This window comes from Panthera leo, chromosome A2 (genome assembly GCF_018350215.1).
Source record: "Panthera leo isolate Ple1 chromosome A2, P.leo_Ple1_pat1.1, whole genome shotgun sequence".
Lineage (NCBI taxonomy): Eukaryota > Metazoa > Chordata > Mammalia > Carnivora > Felidae > Panthera > Panthera leo.
Window position 1 is genome coordinate 113892412 of NC_056680.1, and position 25392 is coordinate 113917803.

At 37.9% G+C, this 25392-nt stretch overlaps 1 protein-coding gene across 8 annotated transcripts in view; it reads right to left on the bottom strand.

Moving 5' to 3' along the window:
• Positions 1-3911: 3911 nt before the first annotated feature.
• Positions 3912-25392, bottom strand: part of FAM126A (family with sequence similarity 126 member A) — a 133472-nt gene continuing 111991 nt past the window's right edge. For 5 of the 8 annotated variants that reach the window (XM_042920008.1, XM_042920013.1, XM_042920023.1 and 2 more), the window contains 2 exons: positions 6127-6247; positions 3912-3998 (listed from right to left, as the gene is read on the bottom strand). The gene's annotated coding sequence lies outside the window, so the exon portion shown is untranslated. Of the gene's footprint in view, positions 3999-6126; positions 6248-16880; positions 16967-25392 lie in introns of all 8 variants that reach the window. The other 3 variants (XM_042920046.1, XM_042919991.1, XM_042920039.1) reach the window with 2 other exon arrangements.

Genomic DNA, 25392 nt, shown 5'->3' on the forward strand with positions numbered 1-25392 from the left:
TTACTCCCTAAATAGTCACTCCTCAGAAAAATTCAAACAATACAGATAAGGAAAGACAAACTTTGCTTTGACCGCTATCCCCTACTTCTAGAGTTCTCCCCTGAGGTAATTATTGTTATCAGAATGGAATGCATCCTTCAGATTTTGTCCACAGAAAATACACTACTCGTTTTGGTTCACTTAAATGGACTCCTACTCTATGTAACATTTGGCAACTGCTGTTTTCATTCAATAATGTCTAGAGGTGTTTCCATGTTAGCATGTATAAATAGTTCTACCGTTTTCATTCTTCTCAGCGTGTATCTATCCCTAATAACTGAATGGATTGCTTTAACAGGTTTGATGACAGCCCATCTCTTGCCCCCTTCTGTCTGTTCTTTGTGGGAGACATGACCCTAGCTCGAGAGTCTGGAGATTTGTTCTTTGATTCTAGTACTTTCTTAAGAGTTTATTTCTTTAAATGTTTATGTATTTTTGAGAGAGAAGGAGAGACTCAGAATCTGAAGAGGCTCCAGGCTCTGCATTGTCAGCACAGAGCCCAATGTGGGGCTCGAACTCATGAATGGTGAGATCACGACCTGAGCCGAAGTCAGATGCTTAACCAACTGAGCCACCCACGTGCCCTGGTTCTAGTACTTCTAACTAGAAGTAAGACCTTGAGATAATCATTAAAGCACTCTGAATTTCAGGTCCCTTAGCTACCAAATGAGAAAATTGAAATACATGAGTTCTATTTTCCAACACAGCTACAATAATCAGTGTTTTGGGTACTGAGACAGAAAAGCTGTCTCTCCACAGCTGTGGAGAATGTGTCAGAATAAGGAAAGTTGTGGGGGTGGGCAAAAGCTGATGATTTCTGAAGAGTTTCTTCCTGCAAATAAGTATATGCTTTCCACAGAATTAGGTCCATTCTTAAACTAAAGTCTGGTTTCCCTCGTTCTTTTAATGTATGCATAATATTTGATTATTTATGGGCTTTGTTTGATATTACAAGAGTTGAGATATTTTTGAGTAGTCATGGATACATAAGTTAGTCTGGTAGAATTTTGTTGAAAATATGTGCATCTAGGCTGGTTATTGGGGATGGAATTAGGATGTGAGAGGGAAGGTTTGGTGAAGTGAGTACTAAAAGGGAGAGATCTGAGTGCCCTAAAAAGGTTTGTGCATTTAGTCAACATTTAATGAACACCAACTATGTCCAGTGGTGAGGAGATTAAAAACAAAGAACGAAGATGGTTAGCCTTTGGCTTCTAGAGTCTTAGCCCATGCCTGTTCCCCACCTGAAGGGTGTCTGCCTTATGGAGTACTTTCCTGGCTTTCCAGTCCTTCACCAAGGTACTTTGCTGCTGGATTGTTCAGATGAGACCTTAACTGCTGCTTGTCAGCATGTCTTTTTAATGAGGTTCCCTTCAACCCCACCATTGATGTTTAAATCAGTAGAGAGGGATGGTTAACAATAACCATTTTATTACTATGAGTGTTACGGGGATATATAAAGAAATGATCATGATTGACACCAAAAAGGAAGATGATTTCACTAGGAAACACAAAACCAGAACCTGTTATGGCATGGATGGGCAGTGATAGAATTTGGAGTGCATGAGAAGGTTGAATATGAAGACTGTGTTAGAGGAGCTGGAGAGGAAGACTCAGCAAACCATCACCTACCTTTTCCCTTTATCCTCTGAACTGCTGTGGGTTGTAAAGACTTGGGGTGTCCTTAGCATGACCCGTGCCACAATGCCTGGTGCTGAGCCCTCAGGGAAGCTAAGTTCTGCTCCTTTGCCCCCCCAACCCCTCTGATATTCTGTTGGACCAGCTCACATCCCCAACCACGTCCCCACTCCCTAGCTGTAGTCCCAGAACTCCAAGACTGGGGTCTGTGGAACTTACTTCTTACTTTATTCCCAAGATCAGCCTTGTCTATGGAGTTAGAGATACAAAGCACAGAACCTGTCAACCCCATCTTGTTCTCTAGTTGACTAAGGAATTCATTGCTTAGCCTCCACCCCTTAGACTCCTTACATCAAGCAGTTACAGTTAAGTGGTCATTGGAATAAGCCCTCATTTTTTTTTCCCCACATAATGCTAAACATCAATTCATGAAAACCTAAGCAAACCTTCCCTTCCTCCAACTCCCACCACCGTCCCCCCAGCCTCCTCACACTATTCACAACAGTTTAGAGGCTGCAGAGATCAAGGCTAGTCTGGAGTAAAACTATAAGGTAGCCCCGTGCCTGGATGGATTTGGAGCCCCCTTTCCCTTGCAGTGACTTGCCTCTGCTGTCCCACTGCAGAAGATCCCTGAGCCTCACCAGTCATCACAGGCCCTTCCCAGAGTCCTTGGTCATGTCTGGACCACCAAGAAAGGATGGCCCAAACATGTATTCTCATCTCCCAGCCTTGGGAATGGAGGCCTGCCCTATACCCCCAAGGGAGTGCCACTGTAGAAGAGGGTCCTTGGAGGCCAACAATGTTTTTAAAAATTTTGTCTTTAATTGTATATTTCAAACACTATGGGGTGAAAAGGGGTTGAAGTTTTTTTTAGGTGGTGGAACATTTCAAATCTCCCCATGTTACCCTGCTAATAATGGAAATTCATTATTCTATAAATTTCCCTGCTATCTCTTTTTGTCCTTAGAATTTGAGGGCTAAAATCAGGGAGTGAAATTGCTCTATGCCTATAGTTCAGCAAGATAGAATAGACTGTAAGCTATAAACGATCTTTTATGTAAACTGAAAAGCTTAATTGTGAGCAAGTTAAAACTGGATTATAGGGACGCTTTGGCAAAAATACTCAGGATTTTAAAAAGTAGTCATTAAAACTACTGTGTCTGTGTTAGGCTGAAATTCTCAAAAATATTCCATACAGATTGCTTATGTACAATGCACTCCTGATAAATCATTCCTTTCATGATTTATCATGAAAAAGCTTTTACTGGCTTAATCTTGATATTTCCTTTATAAGTGAAAATGCTTGAATTATTGAAAACAAATTTCATTTTGGATAGTTAAGCATGCTGTTTATATTGCATGGGTGTGCATGTGTATTTAATAATCTCTTTAGAATTGCAGTTCATTTCCTCTGTGACTAAGTAGAGCATTCTAAGTATGGTGGGAAGATGGGCATGTGAAACTGAATAAATGTCTAATGTGATTTCTTCCTCATTTTTATTCACTTGCAACCCTTTCTACAGTACCGCTCTCTGTTAAAATTTAGTTCTATTTGAGGCATTTATATGGAAATGATATCTTGCCAAGACATCTTCAGAGGTGCTGGAGGGAAATTGCAGAAACATAAAAGCTCTGCCAATAGTCCAACAAGTGCTGAAGCCCACCACGTCATCCTTCTGGAAGCCCAGACCCCTGAATCCCACAGGTGTGTGGGCCACCTCAAGTCAAAGGCTTTCCTTATGCCTTTAACCCTCCCTGTGAACTGCTTTGCATTTTTGTCTTAAACCCTATGTGACATTCAGGCATTCTTACCACTTTTTTTTCCCTCACATAAACTTTTTTTTGCCCCTAACAGTGAGGCAAACAACCCTGAAAAGTTTTGGAAGCATCATTTCCATATTGCAAGTCCTCACATTGCATCGGATAAAATCCAGTCCTTGCTTCTTAGCTAGTCATTGTGATTTAGATCTTTCGTGCACACTGCTATTCTTCTAAACAGTAACATGCGGGAGACGGTGTAGGGCAAAGATATCACCAAACACCAGCAAGGTAGAGAGGCTGTTTTTATTGTTTTGATTTCCTTTAGGTTGTGCACTCTGTGATATCCAGCTAGAGGAGCTCTGTGGTTAATATTATATTTGAAATGAAAAAGATTCCAAGTTCTTCAAAATTTGCATTTGCAGAGGCTGTCTTCCTTAATTTTTATATTTTAAAGGCAATCTTCTGACAACTAAGATCATGCTTAAATCGGCTTTGCAAATTCCAGCAAGAAACTGGGTCCACATCACTTGAGATTCTATTCTGTCGGCTTCCCTTGCTTCCCCCTGGTGAAAAAAATAAACCATTCTATTTATTTATTTATTTTAATTTTCTGTATTTATTTTGAGAGAGAGGGAGGGAGAGAGAGCTCAAGCAGGAGAGGGGCAGAGAAAGAGGGAGAGAGAGAGACTCCTGAGCCAGCGCAGAGCCCGACACAGGTTTCAAACCCACAAACTGTGAGATCACGACCTGAGCTGAAACCAAGAGTCAGACACTTAACTGACTAAGCCCACCCAGGCATCCCAAGATAAACCATTTTAATATTTTATATAATTTAAAAAAAATTAAGTATTCAATATAGAGCTAGCTAGGCTCCCTAGGGATTATGGTATGGAAGGAGAAAGGGACAAAAAGATACAATGCCAAGAACTGAAAGGGGAAAATTCATAAATTGAATATAACTCTAAAGCAATAGAACAAAGCAAAGATAAATGGGCAGACTGTAATTCTGGTTTTGTTATTTTTTAACTAAGCCTGAATTAATTTGTTCAAAATGACCCCTACAGAGCTATTTTAAGGGCACACAGCTCCCAGTTGCAATAACTCCTTTAATATAACAATTAAGGACCAAGGCTGAAGCATACAGCTATCTAACAAAGTGCACAGCCCAGAAAGAGAAATGGGCTTTAGTTCTAGTTTATCTGCAGACTCCTGACTTGAAGTCTGTGAAAGTGTCTTCACTTTAGTTTTGCCTTTTGTACAAGTCTCTCTTGTTGAATGGACTCAATTAATCAATCAATCAATAAATAAATAAGGAGTTCCTCTGGACATCCCTTGGAGAGAGGAGAAGAAAGGCCTTGTTCTGTTCCTATCTCCCATCCTAAGCTTCTCTGCCATCTGTAGTTTTTTTTCTTCCTGAAGAAGAGTCTTCTCTGACATTCTTGGGAGTTCACAGGGCAAATCTACCCCTTATAGGCTCCGAATATGTGGCAATAAACTTGACTTCTCTAAGCCACATGTATTCAACAAATATTGAGTTACTATATGCCAAGCAATTTTCTAAAGGGTGAGCAAGACAAAACCCCCACCTACCAAATTCCCATTCTTATGAAAGGAGGAACAATGAGCAGATGGATAAAGAAGCAGTCTTTATAACGTCAAGTGACACCAAAAGCTGTGAAGAAAAGTAAAACAGGATGATGGGAAGAGAGTGAAGAAGGGAGGCAATTTTAGAGGAAGCCTTCAGGAAAGGGCTCTCTCGGGTGTCAGGTTGGGTCAAAGGCTAAATACATGAAAGGACTGTGTCCTATCTTGGGGAAAGAACATCAGACAGGAACAAGCTTTGAAGTAGGGCAAGGAGCTGTTGTGGCTGCAGAGAGGTCCATGTGAATCAGAGGATGAAGACAGGGAGGGGTGTGGGGCAGCGTATGTGTGCCCCATGGGCCATGGTGGAACTTCAGATTTCATCCAGTGACAGGAAGTAATTGGAGAGTCTTAACAAAGGAGTATTATGATCTGATTTCATGTGATAAAAATGGCTCAGATTGATTTTGTGGAGAATGGACTACATGGGAGTAACCATGGAAGTAGAAAGACCAGAAAGGAAGTTATAGTAATGGCTACAGCAAGGGATGATGGTAGCTCACTCTTCTATAACATGAGGACAATTGTAGCAACAACCACATGGTGCCGTTGGGAGACTGAAATCAGATAATATATGTAAGTGGCTTACCACAGCACCTATTACATAGCAATAACTCGATGTTAGCATTATTGTTGTTATCATCATGATTATTTTGGGGGTGATTCTTCTAACCCAGTTGGTAGCTTCATTTCTAAACTTTGGCACTCCTTTTGCTTAAAGGATTTCAAATACTCCTTTATTCCCTCTAATCATGTCCTCCTGTGTCCTAGAGCAGTCTTGCAAACAAGAGGGTATATGTGTTGGGTCAAAGATGTTCAAAATGCTTTATCAAGGCTGTTTTTATTCATTGTGGTTGTCAGTCCTGCCATTTATGATGACAGAGAAGCAGCCTGGGGGAGAGCTCTGGAACAGTGTTGCTTCCCAGGGGGCATCGGCAACGTGGGGGCCATATCTGGATGTCATAATGACAGGGGGACAGTGCTGGCACTTAGTGGGTGAGGTCCAACAAAGCTAAGTAACAGAACCCTACACAATAAATGATTTCCTACCCAAATGGCCCATGCAGTCCCTCTAGGAAACACCAAGGTGGCAGGAGAGTATCCATCCAAACTGTATGCAGCCCAGCTCCAGGAAGATTGTGCAAAGGCAGGGGAGAGGGGCCTGAGGATGCTGGGGTAGAGGACAGAGTATTGCGTTGAAGAGCCAATTCCGGTTTCAACCTGAACAATTCAAGTCATGTGAATTGAAATTTTTCATTCATTGTTGGACCTCAGCTTCCTTATCCATAAAGTTGGAGAATTCCTTGGAACGTTAAGGAAATTCAATAAGATTACGCCTGTGTAAGCATTTATTAAATTGTAAACCATCATGAGGCTCAACAACCTGTCTCTCTGCACGCATAAGTTGTTAATGAGATAGAAAATACAGTCTCTGCCCTAGATAATTTATAATTCAATCATCATTGATGAAGAGCTGTAAGCTTCCATTAGAGAAGAAAGTAGGAAATGTGTTTTCAAAATCACAGGCCTGGTTTTCACAAGCGAAACATTTTATATTTAATTAAACTTTACAAATGCCAATGCTTTTGTCCCCCCATTTAAGCTTATTTACTTATTTAAGCTTATTTACTGTTACTTACAAGTAACACTGTTTATAACACCTACCTTCTTTTAAAAATGGGAAAGGAAACCACCCACTGGCACAAATTAAGCTTTTTTCCTGCTTTGTTTTTGTTTTAACTATGACTGTCTCCTATATAACAAAATAATCTCATTGGAAGAAATTCTGATCCACTAGGATAAATTTGATCTTTTATTAAAATTTATTTTTATAGTCAGAAAATAGCTGTTTATATGCATCCATTCATCGTTCACTCACTCATTAATAGATTATAATTATTGTCTGCCATAGGCCAGTTTTGTGCACACTTTGTTCCAAAAAAAAATTTTTTTTAATGTTTATTTATTTTTGAGAGAGATACAGACAGAATGCGAGTGGGGAAGGAGCAGAGAGAGAGGGAGACACAGAATCCGAAGCAGGCTCCAGGCTCCAAGATGTCAGCACAGAGCCCAACGTGGGCTCGGGCTCGAACTCAGGAGTTGTGAGATCATGATCTGAGCCGAAGTCAGACGCTCAACCGACTGAGCCACCCAGGCGCCCCTGGGCACACTTTGTTCTAAATGTCACTCCTAACCCAAACAAACAACACTGGGAACAGGAAGTATAGTGCCAACAAATACTAAAAGCTAGAGTTTGTATAGTACTTTGAAGAGGATAGCTTTCCTTAGTAAAACAATTATTAATAACAAAAATTAACAAAAAAAGAATTGTGTTAAAATGTACTGAGATTAAACATTTGGCAAATCAGGTATATTATATAAGATTAATCACTGTGCCAGGTGCTGACTCTTGTTTATCCTATATTCACTCCCCTTCGTTCCTGCTAGAAAACACCAGTTTATTCAGGTAGCAGGTAGAGACCCCTCAATTTCAGTGTAGATGGATTGCCCTTCAGAATATGAATTTTTTTTTTTTTAAATTTTTTTTTTTTTTTTTTTTCAACGTTTATTTTTTTTTTTATTTTTGGGACAGAGAGAGACAGAGCATGAACGGGGGAGGGACAGAGAGAGAGGGAGACACAGAATCGGAAACAGGCTCCAGGCTCCGAGCCATCAGCCCAGAGCCCGACGCGGGGCTCGAACTCACGGACCGTGAGATCGTGACCTGGCTGAAGTCGGACGCTTAACCGACTGCGCCACCCAGGCGCCCCCAGAATATGAATTTTAATTTGTCTAATCTAGTCACTACCCGTGGACAATGATTGCTTATAAATGGGCAGAGATGAAAACCAGTTTTAGTCAATGAGATATAAATAGACATCTGAGGTGGGTTTCCAGGATAGCTTTTGATCCACTGTATTAAAACAAACTCTGATTAGGGATGTATATTTTAATTCCAAGAGCAACGACTAAAAATAGTAATAACATAAAGGAGTACAGCCTAAATGCAAGCAGATAAATTAAAATGGAATACTAAGAAAAATTTTTAAAAAGCAAAAATCTGAGAACAGAAGAACAAAAAAACAGGCTACAAATGATGAGATGACAAAATGATAGATCTAACTCTAACCATGTCAATAATTACATCAGGTTTATGATCTAAACACATCATATAAAAGGTAAAGATTGGCAGAGTGAATAAAAAAGCAAGACTCAACTATATGCTCCCTACAAAAGGCACACTTTAAACAAAAAGCTATAAAGAGGTTTAAAAGAAAATAGAATTTTTAGGGGCACTTGGGTGGCTCAGTTGGTTAAGCATCCGACTTCGGCTCAGGTCATGATCTCACAGTTCGTGAGTTCAAGCCCCACATCGGGCTCTGTGCTGACAGCTCAGAGCCTGGAGCCTGCTTCGGATTCTGTGTCTCCCTCTCTCTCTGCCCCTCCCCTGGTAATGCTCTGTCTCTCTCTGTCTCAAAAATAAATAAAAACATTAAAAAAAAAAAAGAAAATAGAATTTTTTAAAAATGTGAATGAATTCTAAAATAATGTTTAAGCAACCCAGGCTAAGTAAAAAAAATAAATATAAATAAAAACAGAAGAAACTGATAGAAAACAAATAGAATGGCAGACTTAAGCCACAACATATCAATAATTACAGTAAATGTAAATGGTGTAACACATACCAATTAGAAGACAAAGATTGGGGGGCAACTGGGTGGCTCAGTCAGTTAAGTGTCCAACTTTGCATCAGGTCATGATCTCATGGTTTGTGGGTTCAAGCTCCACGTTGGGCTCTGTGCTGACAGCTCAGAGCCTGGAGCATGCTTTGGATTCTGTGTCTCCCTTGCTCTCTGCCCTTCCCCTGCTCATGCTCTGTCTTTCTCTCCCTCCCTCCCTCCCTCCCTCTTTCTCTCTCTCTCTCTCTAAGATAAATAAACATTAAAAGAAGAAGAAGAAGAAGAAGAAGAAGAAGAAGAAGAAGAAGAAGAAGACAAAGATTGGCAGAGTGAATTAAAAAACATGATCCATCTATATGCTGTCTACAGTGGGTGCAGAGCATTGGATAAAGGCCAGAAATTCTGTTAAACACCCTACAATGTACAGGATAGCTCTTGCCTCTCCCACAAAGAATTATTGGAGCCAAAATTCAATAGAGCTGAGGTTGAGAAGCTCTGAGCTACAGTAATCAAGACAGTTTGTTATTGGCAAAGATGTAGTCATATAGACCAATGCAACAGAATACAGTCCATAAAGAGAATAATACATATATGGTCAGCTGTTTTTTTGAGTGCCAAAGTAAGTAAATGGGAAAAGGAAAATCTTGGGATTCCTGGGTGGCTCCTTTGGGTGAGTGTCCGAGTCTTGATTTCAGCTCAGGTCATGATCACAGGGTCATGGGATCAAGACCCACATCCAGCTCCACACTCAGCGTGGAGCCCGCTTAAGATTTTCTGTCTCTCTCTTCCTCTGCTCCTCTTCCCCACTTGCACTCTCTCTCTCATTCAAATTAAAAAAAAAAAAAAAAAGGAAAGGAAAGGAAAGAAAAATCTTTTCAACAAATGGTGCTGGAATAGTTGTGTATCTATATGGGGAGAAATAAACATGGACCCTTTCTTCAAATCACACACAAAATCAAGTCAAACTTAAATGTGTAACCTAAATCTATAAAACTTCTGGAAGGAAACAAAGGAGTAAATCTTTTTTACCTAAGGATAAACAGTGTTTCTTAGATAGCAATACTAAAACATGGATCATAAAGGGAAAAGTAATAAATTGTACTTCAACAACCAAAGAAGATGTATCAATGGCCATTAAGTACATAAAAAGATCCTCAATATCATTAGTCATTAGGGAAATGCAAATCAAAACCATAGTAAGATACCACTTCATATATACTAGCATGGCTAGAATTTTAAAAAAACAGACAATAACAAGTGTTGTTAAGAAGGTGAAGTAATTGCAACTCTTCTAACTACTGGAGGGTGTGTAAAATGGTGCATTCATTGTAGAAGAGCTTGTTGATTTCTCAAAAGGTTAATCATAAAGTTACCATACAACCCAGCAACAGCACTCAGCTATGGCCTAAATGTTTGTGTATCGCCCCCCCCCCCCCCCCCCCAATTCATATGTTGAAATCTTAATGCCTGATGTGATGGTATTAGGAGGTGGGACCTTTGGAAGGTGGTTAGGTCATAAAGGTGAAGCCCTCAGGAATAGTATTAGTGTTCTTATAAAAGAAATGCCACAGAATTCCCCATCCCCTTCCACCATGGGAAGACACAGTGAGAAGTCTGCAACCCTGAAGAAGTCCCTCGCCTAACATGCTGGCATCCTGATCTCAGACGTCCAGCCACCAGGACTATGAGAAAAAAATTTCTATTGTTTATCTCAATCAGTGGTATTTTCTTATAGCAGCCCCAACAGACTAAGACACATTCCTAGGCATATACCCAAGAGAAATGAAAACATATATCCACATAATAGCTTGTATACAAATATCCATATCAGCTTTATGTGTAATATTCAAAAACTAGAAACAACCCAAATGTCCACTGACAGCTGAATGGATAAAAAAATTGTGATATATCCATACACTGGAATACAATTTAGCTATCTTACCTACAAAAAGGATAAACTATGATTCCCACCATAAAATAGATGAATCCCAAAACAATTATGCTGAATTAAAGATGCCAGGAAAAGTATGCATTTTATGATTCCATTTATATAATTCTAAAAAATAGAAACTTATCTTTAGTGACAGAAAGTAGATCAGTGATTGATTCTTGATGCAATTGGACAAAGGGATATATTTTTTTAAGATTTTTTTTTTAATTTTTAAGTAATCTCTATATCCAACATGGAGTTTGAATTTACAACCCCAAGATTAAGAGTCACATGCTCTACTGACTGAGCCAGCCAGACACCCCAGAAGGAATACATTTTAAAAAGGCACAAGAAAACTCATCTAGTTTTCCTTTGAGGAAAAAAAAAAGTGTAGCAGCAATATTTAAGCTTTTGTAGAAATTAAATAATCTGAATGCAAAGGAATTGATTAAAATAAAATGTGGTTTGGCTAAGGTTCCTTTTTAAAAAAAATTTTAAGTTTATTTATTTATTTTGAGAGAGAAAGAAAGCAAACTAGGGAAGGACAGAGAGAGAGAGGGAGAGAGAGAATCCCAAGCAGGTTTTGCATTGTGAGCGCAGAACCCGATGTGGGTTTCAAACTCATGAACCGTGAGATCATGATCCGAGCCGAAATCAAAAGTTGAACACTTAACCAACTGAGCCACCCAGGCGCACCTGGCTAAGCTTCCTTTTAAAAAAGATAAATATTTCACACCCCTATGTTTACTGCAGCATTATTTACAATAGCCAAGATGAAACAACCTATGGGTCCATCAATAGATAAATGGATAAAGAAGATGTAATGTATATAAACAGTGGAATATTACTTAGCCATAAAAAGGCTAAGATCTGGCCATTTGGAACATGGATGGACTTAGAGACTATTATGCTAAGTGAAATAAACCAGACAGAGAAAGGTAAATACCATATGATTTCATTATATGCAGAAGCTAAAAAAACAAAAACAGCAGAAACAGACCTGTAAATACAGAAAACAAACTGATGGTTGCCAGAGGGGAGGAGGAGGAAGGATGGGCAAAATGGGTGAAGGAGAGTGTGAGATACAGGCTTCCAGTAATGGAATAAGTCAGAGGGATAAACGGTACAATGTAGGGAATATAGTCAACGGTATTGTAATAGCATTGTATGGCAACAGATGGTAGCTACACTTGTGATGAACATAGCATAATGTATAGACTTGTTGGTTCACTATGTTAAACACCTGTAACTAATGTGACCTTGTGTATCAACTTCATGTGTGTCATACTTCCATGAAAAAAAAGATAAATATCTAGATTCAAAAGAAATCCAATAAATCTGATGCTTTCAAAGGGCATCTTAAAAACCAAAATACATACAGGAAGTAAAAACTAGGATGATCTAAATTGAAGATGAAGAAAATTGAATTTTTTTGATACAAGAAAAGTAGGGATTACTATCATGATAGTGAATAGGGTAGATTTCTTACCAAAAGAATTATGAAGTAAACAAGCTCCTTATATAATTATATAAGGTATATTAAAAAGAGTTGAGGGAGGGAGGCAGAAAATAGAGGCAAACCAAGAAACAGACTCTTAATTATAGAGAACAAACTGATGGTCGCTGGAGGGGAGGTGGAGGGGGGTGGGTCAAATAGGTGATAGGGATTAAGGAGGGCACTTGTGATGGGCACTTGTGAGGGTATTGTATGGAAGTGATGAGTCACTAAATTCCACACCTGAAACTAATATTACACTATATGTTAACTAACTAGAATTTAAATAAAAACTGGAAAAAATAAAATAAAAAGAGAAAACCTAACAATACTGATATTACATATCTTAAACAATATAGTAACAAAATACATAAACTAGAAAGTGCCTGAAGTGCAAAAAGAAATAGGAATAAAAATATACTTAAAAGACTCAATACTCCATTATGAGAAAAAATATGACAAGACAAAACACATAGACAAATGTTTTCTTAAAAACAGAAAGTTGAATAAAATAATACATTAGGTAGTAATAGTCCAATTCACTTTAAAAAACCTTAATGATAAGGCAAGAAAACATATTTTTTCCAAGCTATTGTAGGCTTTTCCACAAAAAGTAACCATATTTGGGAAACAATGATATAACTAGGAAATGCACAAAGGCAGAAATCTGCAAACCACATACTCAAATCACAACAAAATGATACACAACAACAGTAGAAGTTAAAAGTGTTCAAATAGAAGGGGTGCCTGGCTGGCTCAGTTGGTGGAGCATGTGACTCTTGATCTTGGGGTTGTGAGTTCAAGCCCCATACTGGGTATGGAGATTACTTAAAAATAAAATCTTCTTAAAAAGTGTCCAAATAGAAGTATATTTCTATACGCTTTCCTAACGTTTAGCTAAATTACAGAATAACAGGATATACAAATGCATTATGTCAAAATTTATGGACTATTGCAAAAGCAGAACATTATGGAAAATTATATTGCTCTAGAGGTTTCCAGAACTAAGAAACAAAAAGAAACATCAACTGGGTTTCTACTTTAGTTTGAAAACAAAACAAAACTAAACTAAACTAAATAGCAAGCCAAGAGAAAGTAGGAAAAGGGAAATAATAAAACTAAGAATAAACATATTTTGAGGAGAGATAAAATTAATAACACCAATAGCTGATTCTGCCAAAAATTTTAATAAAAACCCTATTAACTCAAATAATGAAAAAAGAAAAAGAAAATCGAATCAATGAAACTAACTTCTGCACTATTAAATATTTGTTGAAGAACAAATTAATGAGAGAAAACAGCAAATACAAAAGAGAGTTAAAATAGGAGAAATATAATTTAAATGGGCAATATACATAAAGTGAACATAAATAATAATCGTTGATTCTAGGAATCAACATTTCTGAATCAATCAACTTCTTCTCATAAGAATTTAATAATATCATTAAAGAAAATTTGCCAAAAAGGAAAAATTACTGTAATCTCCTAAGTCTTTACTTTGTATAATTCTTTCTAACCTTTTCCAAAATGCAGATATATTTTTTACACAGCATTATGTATTCTGGCTTTTCACATAGGATACCAAATATGTTTAATTTCTACATGTTATTTGATAAAAATGAAATACATAAGTTATGAAAGTCTTCTTTAACCTGATTATTTCACCATCTAATAGAAGGGACTTACTTACAAGAAAACGCAAAACTCTAATAGAGGGAGGGCAGATAAATTTATGAAGACGTATGACTTTTTCCTATCTAAGAAGTCTAAGTAGAATATTAACATGTTAGATTAAATTTAAGTTAGATTAAATTAAATACCAGTTACAGTCTCCAGCCCATTCTCTTGACAAATTAATAGTGAAATTTATCTAGAAAGAATAGTGAACAAGACTATCATATGGTGCCATTATTTGATGATGATGATGATTAATAATCATAGTAGTAGTGGTAATAGCAATATTATCATCATAATCTTAAGGCTGGCATCCTTTTTTTCCAGAAAGACATTGGTACTCACTGACTCAGATCAGTTAATATTTCCATCTCCACAGTCTCCTTAGTAAAGAAGAGAAAATTCGCATACCACTGAAAACAAAGAGGAAGTGTAGGGCAGAAATAATTCAAGAAGAGGGATAAGAAATTTTTTAATACATCAAAATTTGATGTACTAACTCTGAAAATAATTCCAAGTAGTCTAGCATTAAACATTGAACATTATTTTTAAATCTAGAAGGGAAAATGGACTGATGTATTTATTTACGCTATGGAAGAACATGACAAAATGGGAGTCCATTTTCAGATATACCTAAAATATATAACTTTTGTAAAAATATAGAATATTAAAAGAAAGTCAGTCAAAGAGAGAAACGTGTAATACAATATTGATAAAGGTTTACTATCCAAATTATTGAGCAAAAATCTCAAATGTATAAGATCAGTACGTTACTCTACCTGATTTACAGTCAACATGGACAAACCATTTACACATGCAGACTTGCAGACATCAGCTTACCAAAATGAAAAATGCAGTCTTGCTGGGTTTCTTTAATAAGGAAATGGACATTTGAGGGCACAATTACATATCTATTAAATATTAAAAGTAAATTAAAGCTTAAGATTGGAAGCACTTGTTGGTAAAAGGGGGGTTGGAGGGCAGAGGAGGAATGCATAGTTGCTAACACATAGATGTAATGGATAATTTGCAGCAATGCAATTTTTTTAGTTTTCATAAAATCTACCCTAGCAATAAACCATAAAAGAGCTAATATCCTTAAGCTGGTAATTCCATTTAGGGGACTATGCAGGTAATCATTTGAACTAGTGTATTCACAAAGTATTGATATAACCCTGGACAAGTCATTTAACTCTCAGTGTTCACTATACATGATGTGTTGGTCTAAAGCGATGTTTCTCAACGTTTAGTCTGCAAGTCAATTACCTGGCCAAGGCTGGTCCAAGCTCCCACCAAAGAACAAGGGTGTCTAAGAGAAGTGAGGAAAATTCCCTCATCTCCTTACTCGCTTTAGTAGGTAAGACATGCCTGGGTTTGTAAAAAATAAACTCTTATTATGATGAAATAAAGGTAAAACGTAACAAGAGTATCACCACCTGGTGACATCTAGGCAGAGACTGAGGCTAGTTCATTACCTTAGTCTCTCCAGGTGACCTCAATACAGAAACCCTCCACCCTTCTGTCTAAATCCTTGAATCTAGATCTGTTAGGAGAGTTAACTGAAAACACTTACTGAGGGCTTTCTAGGTGTCAGATACTCCATTGAAACAAATACTTTCCTGAGGCTTGTCTAAACAAATCATCATGAGGAAGTAATTGTGTGCATAAAATATTTTGAAGGAGACATAGGTAGAATGAGAGTGGCATGCTTATGAAAATGGAGATTGCTGTGTTCCATCCCCAACCCCTCTCACCTGCTGAACCAGAATCTCTGTGGATGAAGCTGGGAAATCTGCCCAGAAGATTCTTACACAGGAAGTTCGAGGGCCAGCTTTAAAATAACAATTGGACTTAAAGGAGCTTTAAGACCTTTCTTGCTCCCAAATTTTCTGAGTCTAAAATTTTGTTTTTAACAATTTATAACTTAGAAATAGCTTAAGATGAGGGGTGCCCAGGTGGCACAGTTGGTTGAGCTTCCAACTCTTGATTTCAGCTCAGGTCATGATCCCAGGGTTGTGGGATCAAGTCCTACATAATGCTCCATGGTGAGCATGGAGACTGCTTAAGATTCTCTTTCACTCTCTCTCTTTCTCTCTCCCTCTGCCCCTCTCCCCTGCTTACACTCAATCTCAAATAAAAAAATAAGGGGCACCTGGGTGGCTCAGTCAGTTAAGTGTCTGACTCTTGATCTCAGCTCAGGTCATAATCTCACATTTCATGAGTTTGAGCCCCACATCAAGCTCTGTGCTGACAGTGCGGGTCCTGCTTGGGATTTTCTCTTTCCCTCTCTCTCTGTTCCTCCCCTGCTTGTACTCTCGCTCTCAAAATAAATAAATAAACTTTAAAAAATTAAATAAATAAATAAAATAAATAGCTTAAGATGAAAAATGAGGAAATGAGTAAGACGTATTTCTGTACAATGGAGTAGCACAAAGATCCATTTGACACATTTTTTTTGGAGGATTTGGTGCTTTTCATTTTATCACATAACAAAAGCTTTGACGCCCATTGCTGTAGCTCTTTGATGTTTATTTCTGAGAGAGAGAGAAAGAGAGAACGTGAGCAGGGGAGAGGCAGGGAGAGAGGGGAACACAGAATCCAGGGCAGGCACCAGGCTCTGAGCTGTCAGTACTGAGCCTGACACAGGGCTCGAACCCATGAACCACGAGATCATGACCTGAGCCAAAGTGAGACACTTAACCGACTGAGCCACCCAGGCACCCCTTTAAGTTTATTTTTTTGTTTTGAGACAGAGTGAGAGAGAGAAAGAGAGAGAACCAGCAGGGAGGGGCAGAGAGAGGGGAATAGAGAATCCGAAGTGGGCTCTGTCTGACAGCAGAGATCCCAATGTGGGGCTCAAACTCACCAACCACGAGACCATGACCTGAGCTGAAGTCAGACACTTAGATCGAGCCACATAGGTGCCCCATTGCTGTAACTTTTTGCTATAAATTCCCTTTATGCTCAATTTAAGCAGCTTTCCTTGTTTAGATATTCTGTCATGGCACTGTTGTAAAACACATACCCCAGTCCTCTAGCAGAGATACAACTTGGCTCTTCTTTTGCTTGTGATTTTGGTTTTATTATATCTCTATTGTGGTCTTCCTGACACTATATTGAGGGAAGTAATGATAAAAAAAAGCTGATTAATTCCATGCATGTCTTTCATCTATGTCATGTGTTAATGGCATTTATCCCTTCTTCATTTGTCACCTCATCAGTAATTCTCTAACCTGCCACTAGCCACCTTTACACTCGTGAATACACAACGCACTCCCACCAGCATGGAAATCTTCACACTCTGTGTAGTAAAGAATTAACCTTGCCCAGAAAAAGGTCTGGCCTTTGCCCTGAGCTCCTGGAAGGTGATCTCTAATCCCTTGAAATGCCCTGCCTAATAAGCGTCTTTGTCTACCTGGGTGCCTTGGACCACACTGGATAGTCTCAGAATGTGATTAAGAGCCGAGGCTTCAGCCCCACTGACTTCCAGAGGGACTGTGTGCATGTCCAAGGAAGTGCCCTCCAAAGACTGATACCACACAGTGAGAGAAAACAGACCTTACTAAAACAAGCTAGTTAATTCTCATACACACACCAATCTCTACCACCACCACCAAAAATAAATAAGAACAAAAATAGGCCCCGGAGGGAGAGGAGGGAAATCAGAATCCATAGCCACAAAATATTACCCAAAATGTCCAGTTTTCAGAAAACACATTGAGATATGCATGCAAAGAAAGAGGAAAGTACAGACTACACACGGGAACAAAAGAAACTGACTAAGAGGGATGAGATGTCAGATTAACAGACAAAGACTTCAAAGTACCTCTTATAAATATATTCCAAGGACTCAAGGAAATGATGTATAAAGAAGTAAAGGAATTTATGATGACAATATCCCATCAAATACAGAATATCAATAAAGAGATAGAAATTATGAAAAAAAAACAGAAATTTTGGAATTAAAAAGTGGAATAACCGAAATGAAGAGTCATTAGAGGGTCACCTGGGTGGCTCAGTCAGTTAAGCATACGGACTCTTGATTTTGGCTCAGGCCATGATTTCATGGTTCGTGAGACTGAGCCCTGAGTCAGGCTCTGCACTGACAGTGCGGAGCCTGCTTGGGATTCTCTCCCTCCCTTTCTCTCTGCCCCTCCCCAGCTCACACATGCACGGGTACTCTCTCTTTCTCTCAAAATTAATAATGTTTTTAAAAAAGAGCCATTAGAGAAACTCAGTGATAGATTTGAATCGGCAAAACAAAGAAACAGTACACTTGAAGATAGATTGATAGAGATTGTACAGAGGAACAGAGAGAAAATAGCATGAAAAAAAGAGATTCAGAATAAGTATGAGACACCTTTAAGTACACTTTCAAGTAATGAGAGTACTAAGGAGAGAAATAAGTAAAAGGAGAAAAAAATCGAAAATAATGGCTAAAATGTACTAAATATGTTGAAAAAATATTAATCTACATATCCAAAACTCAATAAACTCCAAGTAGGATAAATACAGAGATATAATCTGGCATACACATATTCTTGCCTTCTTTGTCCGAGATTAATTGACCATATAATTATGGGTTTATTTCTGGGATTTCTATTCAGTTCCATTGATCTATATGTCTATTTGATGTCAGTACTATACTGTTTTGATTACTATCACTTTGCGGTATAACTTGAAATCTGGCATTGTGTACTTCCAACTTTATTTTTCTTTTTCAAGTTCACTCTGGCTATTCAGGGTCTTTTGTAGTTCCACACAAATTTTAGGATTATTTGTTCTAGTTTTGTGAAAAAATGCTATTGGTATTTTGTTAGGGATTGTATTACATCTGTAGATTGCTTGGGCAGCATGGACATTTTAACAATATTTGTCCTCCCGATCTAAGAGCGTGGGGTATCTTTCCATTTCTTTGTGTTGTCTTCAATTTCTTTCATCAGTGTTTTATTGTTTTCAGAGTGCAGGTCTTTTACCTCCTTGGTTAAGTTTATTCCTAGGTATTTTATTATTTTTGGTGCAATTGTAAATGGGATTGTTTTCTTCATTTCTCTTTCTGCTGCTTCATTATTAATGTATAGAAATGCAACAGAGTTCTGTACGTTGATTCTGTATCCTGCGACCTTACTGAATTCATTTGTCACTTGTAGTAGTTTTTCGGTGGAATCTTTAGGGTTTTCTATATATAGAATCATGTCATCTGCAAATAGTGAAAGTTGTACTTCTTCCTTACCACTTTAGGTGCTTTTATTTCTTTTTGTTTTCTGATTGCTGTAGCTAAAACTTCCAGGACTATGTTGAATAAAAGTGGTGAGAATGGACTTCCTTCTCTTGTTTCTGACCTCAGGGGAAAAGTTCTCAGTTTTTCCCCATTGCCTGTGATGTTTGCTGTGGGTAATCTAATAGCTATGTTCTGGTTAAGGAGATTATAAAGAAGGCATTACACTGCTTTCTGGCCCTGCTGAAAGTATCTAGTTAATGCGTATTTAAGGGTTGGGTCCTGCCTGTGCTCAAAAATTCCTTAGACCATCTTATCTATGGAATATCTTATCTTGTTCACCCTACTTTCGGCATCTGCTCTTTTGTACTCTTGGGAATGCCTTGTTTTTTGCATGCTTTCTATAGTTCTTACTGGCACGGACATATTGCACAATGTTTTCCCTATAATGTATGACTAATAAATACAAGAGCTTGAATGCAACTCAGAGAGTCTTCCCTTAGCCTCCCTCTCACCTCTCTTGACTTGCATGGAGTCTTGAGTAATCCTTTCTGCCGTCCTTGGCTTTGCTGGACAATGTTGAAAGCTGAACCCACAATTGGTGACCCCAATGTGATAAGTCAAACCCACAGTTGGGGACCCTGACATGGTCCTACAGTTCGCTGTGGGCTTTCCATATAAGGCCTTTATTGTGTTGAAATATGTTCCCTGTAAACCTACTTTGTTGAGGGTTTCATCATGAATGGATGTTGTACTTTCTCAAATGCTTTTTATGCATCTATCCAAGTGATCATATGATTTTTGTCCTTTCTCTTATTACTGTGATGTATCACATTGATTTGCAAATCTTGAACCACACTTGCAAACCAGGAATAAATCCTACTTGATCATGGTGAGTGATTTTTTAAATGTATTGTTGGATTCAGTTTGCTAATATCTTGTTGAGGATTTTTGCATCTATGTTCATCGGAGATATTGCCTGTAGTTCTCTTTTTTTGTGGTGTTTTTATCTGGTTTTGGTATCAGTGTAATGTTGGCCTCAATGTAATGCTGGCCTCATAAAATGAATTTGGAAGTTTTCCTACTTCTATTTTTTGGAAAATTTTAAGAATAAGTATTAACTCTTCTTTAAATATTTGGTAGAATTCCCCTGTGAAGCCATCTAGTCCAGGACTTTGGTTTGTTGGGAGTTTTGGGGTTTTTTTTTAAGTTTTTTTAAAAATTTATTTTATTTTGAGAAAGAATGAGAGAGAACAAGTGGAGGAGGGGCAGAGAGAGAGGGGGACAGAGGATCCAAAGTGGGCTCTGTGCTGACAGCTGAGAGCCTGATGCATGACTTGAACTCAAGAACCATAAGATCATGACCTGAGCTGAAGTCAGACACTTAACAGACTGACCCACCCAGGCACCCTAATTCGTTGGGAGTTTTTTTATTACTGACTCAATTTCATTGCTGGTAATTAGTGTGTTCAAATTTTCTATTTCTTCCTGATTCAGTTTTGGTAGGTTATATGGAATTTATCTAGGAATTTATCCATTTCTTCTAGATTGCCCAATTTGTTAGCATATCATTTGTCATAATATTCTCTAATAACCTTTTGTATTTCTGTGGTGTTGGTTGTTATTTCTCCCCTTTCATTTGTGATTTTGTTTGAGTGTTCTCTCTCTCTGTCTCTTTCTCTCCCTCTCTCCCTTTTTTAATGAGTCTGGCTGGAGGTTTATGAATTTTGTTGAGGTTTTCAAAGAATCAGTCCCTGGTTTCACTGATCTGTTCTATTGTTTTTTAGTTTCCATATCATTTATTTCTGTTCTAATCTTTATTTCCTTCCTTCTGCTGGTTTGGGGTTTTGTTTGTTGTTCTTTTTCTAGCTCCTTTAGGTGTAAGGTTAGGTTGTTTGAGAATTTTCTTGCTTCTTGAGGTAAGCCTGTATTACTATAAGCTTTCCTGTTAGAACCACTTTTGCTGCATCGCAAAGATTTTGGACACTTGTGTTCTCACTTCCATTAGTCTCCATGTATTTTTCTATTTCTTCTTTTATTTCTTGGTCGACCCATTTACTTAGTAGCATTTTATTTAACTTCCACGTGTTTGTGTTCTTTCCAGGTTTTTTTCTTGTGGTAGATTTCAAGTTCATAGCGTGGTCAGAAAAGATGCATGGTATGATTTCAATCTTTTTGAACTGTTGAGACTTGTTTTATGACCTAATATGTGATCTATTCTGGAGAATGTCCCATGTGCACTTGAAAATAATGTTTATTCTTCTGTTTTAGGATAGAATGTTCTGAATATATTTGTTGAATCCATCTGGTCTAGTGTGTCATTCAAAGTCACTGTTTCCGTATTGATTTTCTGTTTAGATTATTTGTCCATTAGTGTAAGTAGGATGTTACAGTCCCCTACTATTATTGTATTACTATCGATTATGTTTGCTATTAACTGTTTTATGTATTTGGGTACTTTCATGTCGGGGACATAAATATTTAAAATTGTTATATTTTCTTATTCATTTGTCCCCTTTGTTATAATAATATAATTATATATAATCCTTCTTTGTCTCTTGTTACAGTCTTTGTTTAAAAGTATTGCTACCCTGGCTTTCTTTTCACATCCATTTGCATGACAAATGTTTCCCCTCACTTTCAACCTGCATGTGTCTTTAGGTCTGAAGTGAGTCTCTTGTAGGCAGCATATAGATGGCTCTTTTTTTTTTTTTTTTAAATCAACGCCATCACCCTATATTTTTTGATTGGAGAATTTAGTCCATTTACATTCAAAGCAATTATTGATATGTATTTATTGACATTTTTATTTGTTTTGTGTTTGTTTTTGTGGATCTTATCTGTTCTTTTCTTCCCTTGCTCTCTTCTCTCACTGTAAATTGGCATTCTTTAGTGATATACTCGGATTTCTTCCTCTTTATTTTTTGCATATCTGTTACTGGTTTTTGTGGTTAACATTAGGTTTGTATATAGCATCTTCTGAATATAGCAGTCTATATTAAGTTGATAGTCACTTAGTTTAGAACCCATTCTTGACTCCTCTCTTTCCCATGTTTTAGGTACATGGTGTCCTGCTTTTTGTCCTTTTATTTTGTGAGTCCCTTGACGGAGTTTTACAGATATACTTATTTTTACTGCTCTTGTGCTTCCTACTTTTTGTACTTTTACTTACGGTCTTTCCTTTCCACTCAAAGAATCCTCTTTAACATTTCTTGTAGGGCTGATTTAGTGGTCACGAACGCCTTTAAATTTTGTTTGGGAAACTCCTTATCTTTATTATAGCCTTTATCTTTATGATAGCCTTGCTGAACAGAGTATTCTTGGCTGTGGATTTTATTCCTTTTAGCACTTTGAATGTATCATCCATTACCTTCTCGCCTGCAAAGTTTGTTGAAAAATCCACTGATAGCCTTATGGGATTTCCCTTGTATGTAACAGTCTACTTTTCTCTTGCTTTTAAAAATCTCTCTTAATCACTACTTTTTGCCATTGAAATTATTATATGTCTTGGTGTGGACCTCCTTGGGTTGATATTGTTAAGGGATCTCTGTGCCTCCTGTATCTGAATTTCTGTTTCCTTCCCCAGATTTGAGAAGTTTTCAGGTATTTTTTCAAATAAATTTTCTGTCCCCTTTCCCTCTCTTCTTCTTCTGGCATCCCTATAACGTGAATGTTATTTTGCTTGGTAGAGTCCCTGATTTCCCTAAGTCTATTCTCATTTTACGTATTTTTTTTTTCTCTCACCTGCTCAACTTGATTACTTTCCATTGCTCTGTCCTCCAGATCACTGATTTATTCTTCTGCCTTCTCTAATCCACTATTTATTCCATCTAGTGTATTTTTATTTTCAATTATTGTGTCTTCATCTCTGATTCTTTTTTATCTCTCTGTTAATGGTCTCACTGTTGTCCTCCACTCTTTTCTCAAGTCCAGTGAGTATCTTTATGATTAGTTTAAATTCTCTATTAGATATATATTTCTGGTGTGGTTTTGTCCTATTCTTTCATTTTGGAAATATTCCTCTGTCTCCTCTTTCTATACCTTTTTGTCTAACTCTCCATCTTTTTCTGTGTGTTTGGAGAGCCAGGTGCATCTCCTGCTCTTGAAATTAGTGGGCAGGGCACATTTTTAAAAAGATGCATGCTGCTCCTCTTCCACAGGAGACATGCAGCCTTTGCCTAGATTGGAGCCAGCTGGGACTGATCTGCCAATGCACATGCAGCAGGGTGCTCAGTTTTGACAAGATGAGGGCTGGTCTTCCATGGGAGGTGACTGGTGGCCACCACCAGGACCAAGACCCTGCAAAGTATCCGGTCAGGAGATGTAGTGTTGGCAAAGTTTGTGCTTGTCTTCTAGGGGAGGGGATGCACAGTGCAGCAACTGAGGTAAGCCCTGCAGGAAGGGCAGGACACAGTGTAAGCAAATTAGGTAATGAATGCCGGCACAGATTGGTTCCCACAGGTGGCCGTGTGTGTACCGTGGTGGTAGGGGAGGGAAATGGTGCCTGCTGGCAACTTTGTTCCTAAAGGAGTCTCCCAGAGATCTCTGTTCCTCTGGGACACACTCTGAGGGGAGTAACTAACTCCCTCCCCTATGCCCCAGGCATTTTTTCAAATTGCTGTTTCTCTGCTGTTTTTCTACGTGCTGTTTGTTGTGCAGTCTCTTTAAGGGTGGGGACTTTCCTATCACCTTCCAGGCACTCCCAGGACCTAGCTAGCTGATTTTTAAAGTTCACGCTTTAAGTCCCCCTGGTTGTAAAAACTCACAAAATTCAGCACCTCTGGTTTTCAGAGCCAAATGTTATGGGGATTTGTCTTCCCCACAGGGGCTCCCCAATGTGAAGGTCTGTTTCTCTCCCCTCTCAGCAGTTTTGGCTATTTAGCTCCTGACCACATCTCCACCCCTCTTACTCTCTTTGATGCGGCCTCTTCTCTACATTTAGTTGTGGAATTTGTTCTGCCAGTTCCGGGTGTCTTCTGGATTATTTACACTGATGTGATTGTTATCTAGTTATATCTGTGAGACAAGGTAGCTTAGGGTCCTCTGGAAGTCAAATTTCTGTTGTTTTAAGCCACATTTTTGGAATTTGTTATAGCAGCTCTAGGAAATTAATACACCAACCTTGAATTACTAGGGCAAATTCTTGTTGATCTTCTGCCTCATCATTATATCCATTGTTGAAAGTGGGCTACTGAATACACCTGAAACTAATATAACATTGTACGTTAATTATACTTGAATTAAAATAAACAAGAAAGCGGGGGTATTGAAGGCACAAACTCTTATTGAATTGTCTATTTCTCCCTTCAATTCTGCCAGTTTTTACCTCATAGATTTTGGGGGTTTGTTTTTAGTGAATATGTTTATAGTTGTTACATCTTCATGATGGATTGACACTTTTGTCATTATAAAATGCTTTCTTTGTCTCTTGTAACATTTTGTTGTTTTAACATCTAATGGTTTGATATTAGTGTAACCATTATGGCTTTCTTATGGTTGCTGTTTGCATGATATATCTTTTTTAGATCATTTTATTTTGAAATTTTTGTGCTTTTGAATCTAAAGCATATCTTCTGTAGTCATCATATGGTTTTATTTAATCCAGTTTAACAATCTGTCTCTTTTGTTTAGAATGGGTTGTTTAATCCATTCTCCAATCTGTTTACACATATATATTGAGTTCTTTTTTTTTTTAAGTTTTTTTTAATGTTTGTTTATTTTTGAGAGAGAAAAAGAGAGAGCCGGGGAGGGGGGCGTGGGGGGTGCAGAGAAAGGCATAGAATCTGAAGCAGGCTCCAGGCTCTGAGCTGACAGCACAGAGCCTGATGCGGGGCTTGAACTTATGAACTGCAAGATCATGACCTGAGCTGAAGTCAGACGCTTAACTGACTGAGCCACCCAGGTGTCCCAAAACATGTATATTGAGTTCTTAATTTTAGGCTTTGCATTTTTCAATTGTACAATTTCAAATCAATTTTTTTAAAAAAAGATACTGGTTCTCATGAAATTCTCCATCTTGACTCATTAATCAAAGCTACTTCTAAGTCTGCCTCTGATAACACTAATAACTGGATCATCTGTGGATCTGGTTTTATTGCCTATTTTTCCTCATGGTTCTGCTCTTTGGTATTCTTTGTAATTTTTTACTTAATATTAGGTATTGTATATGATATACTGTACAGTCTCTGGATGTTACCTTCCTACAGAGGGGGATAACTCTATTCCCTGGTAGGAAGACAGTGTAGGCAAATCACATTAATCCAATCTCTAATTCAGTGAATGTGAAACTAGATTGCAATGTTATAAGGTTTAATTTACT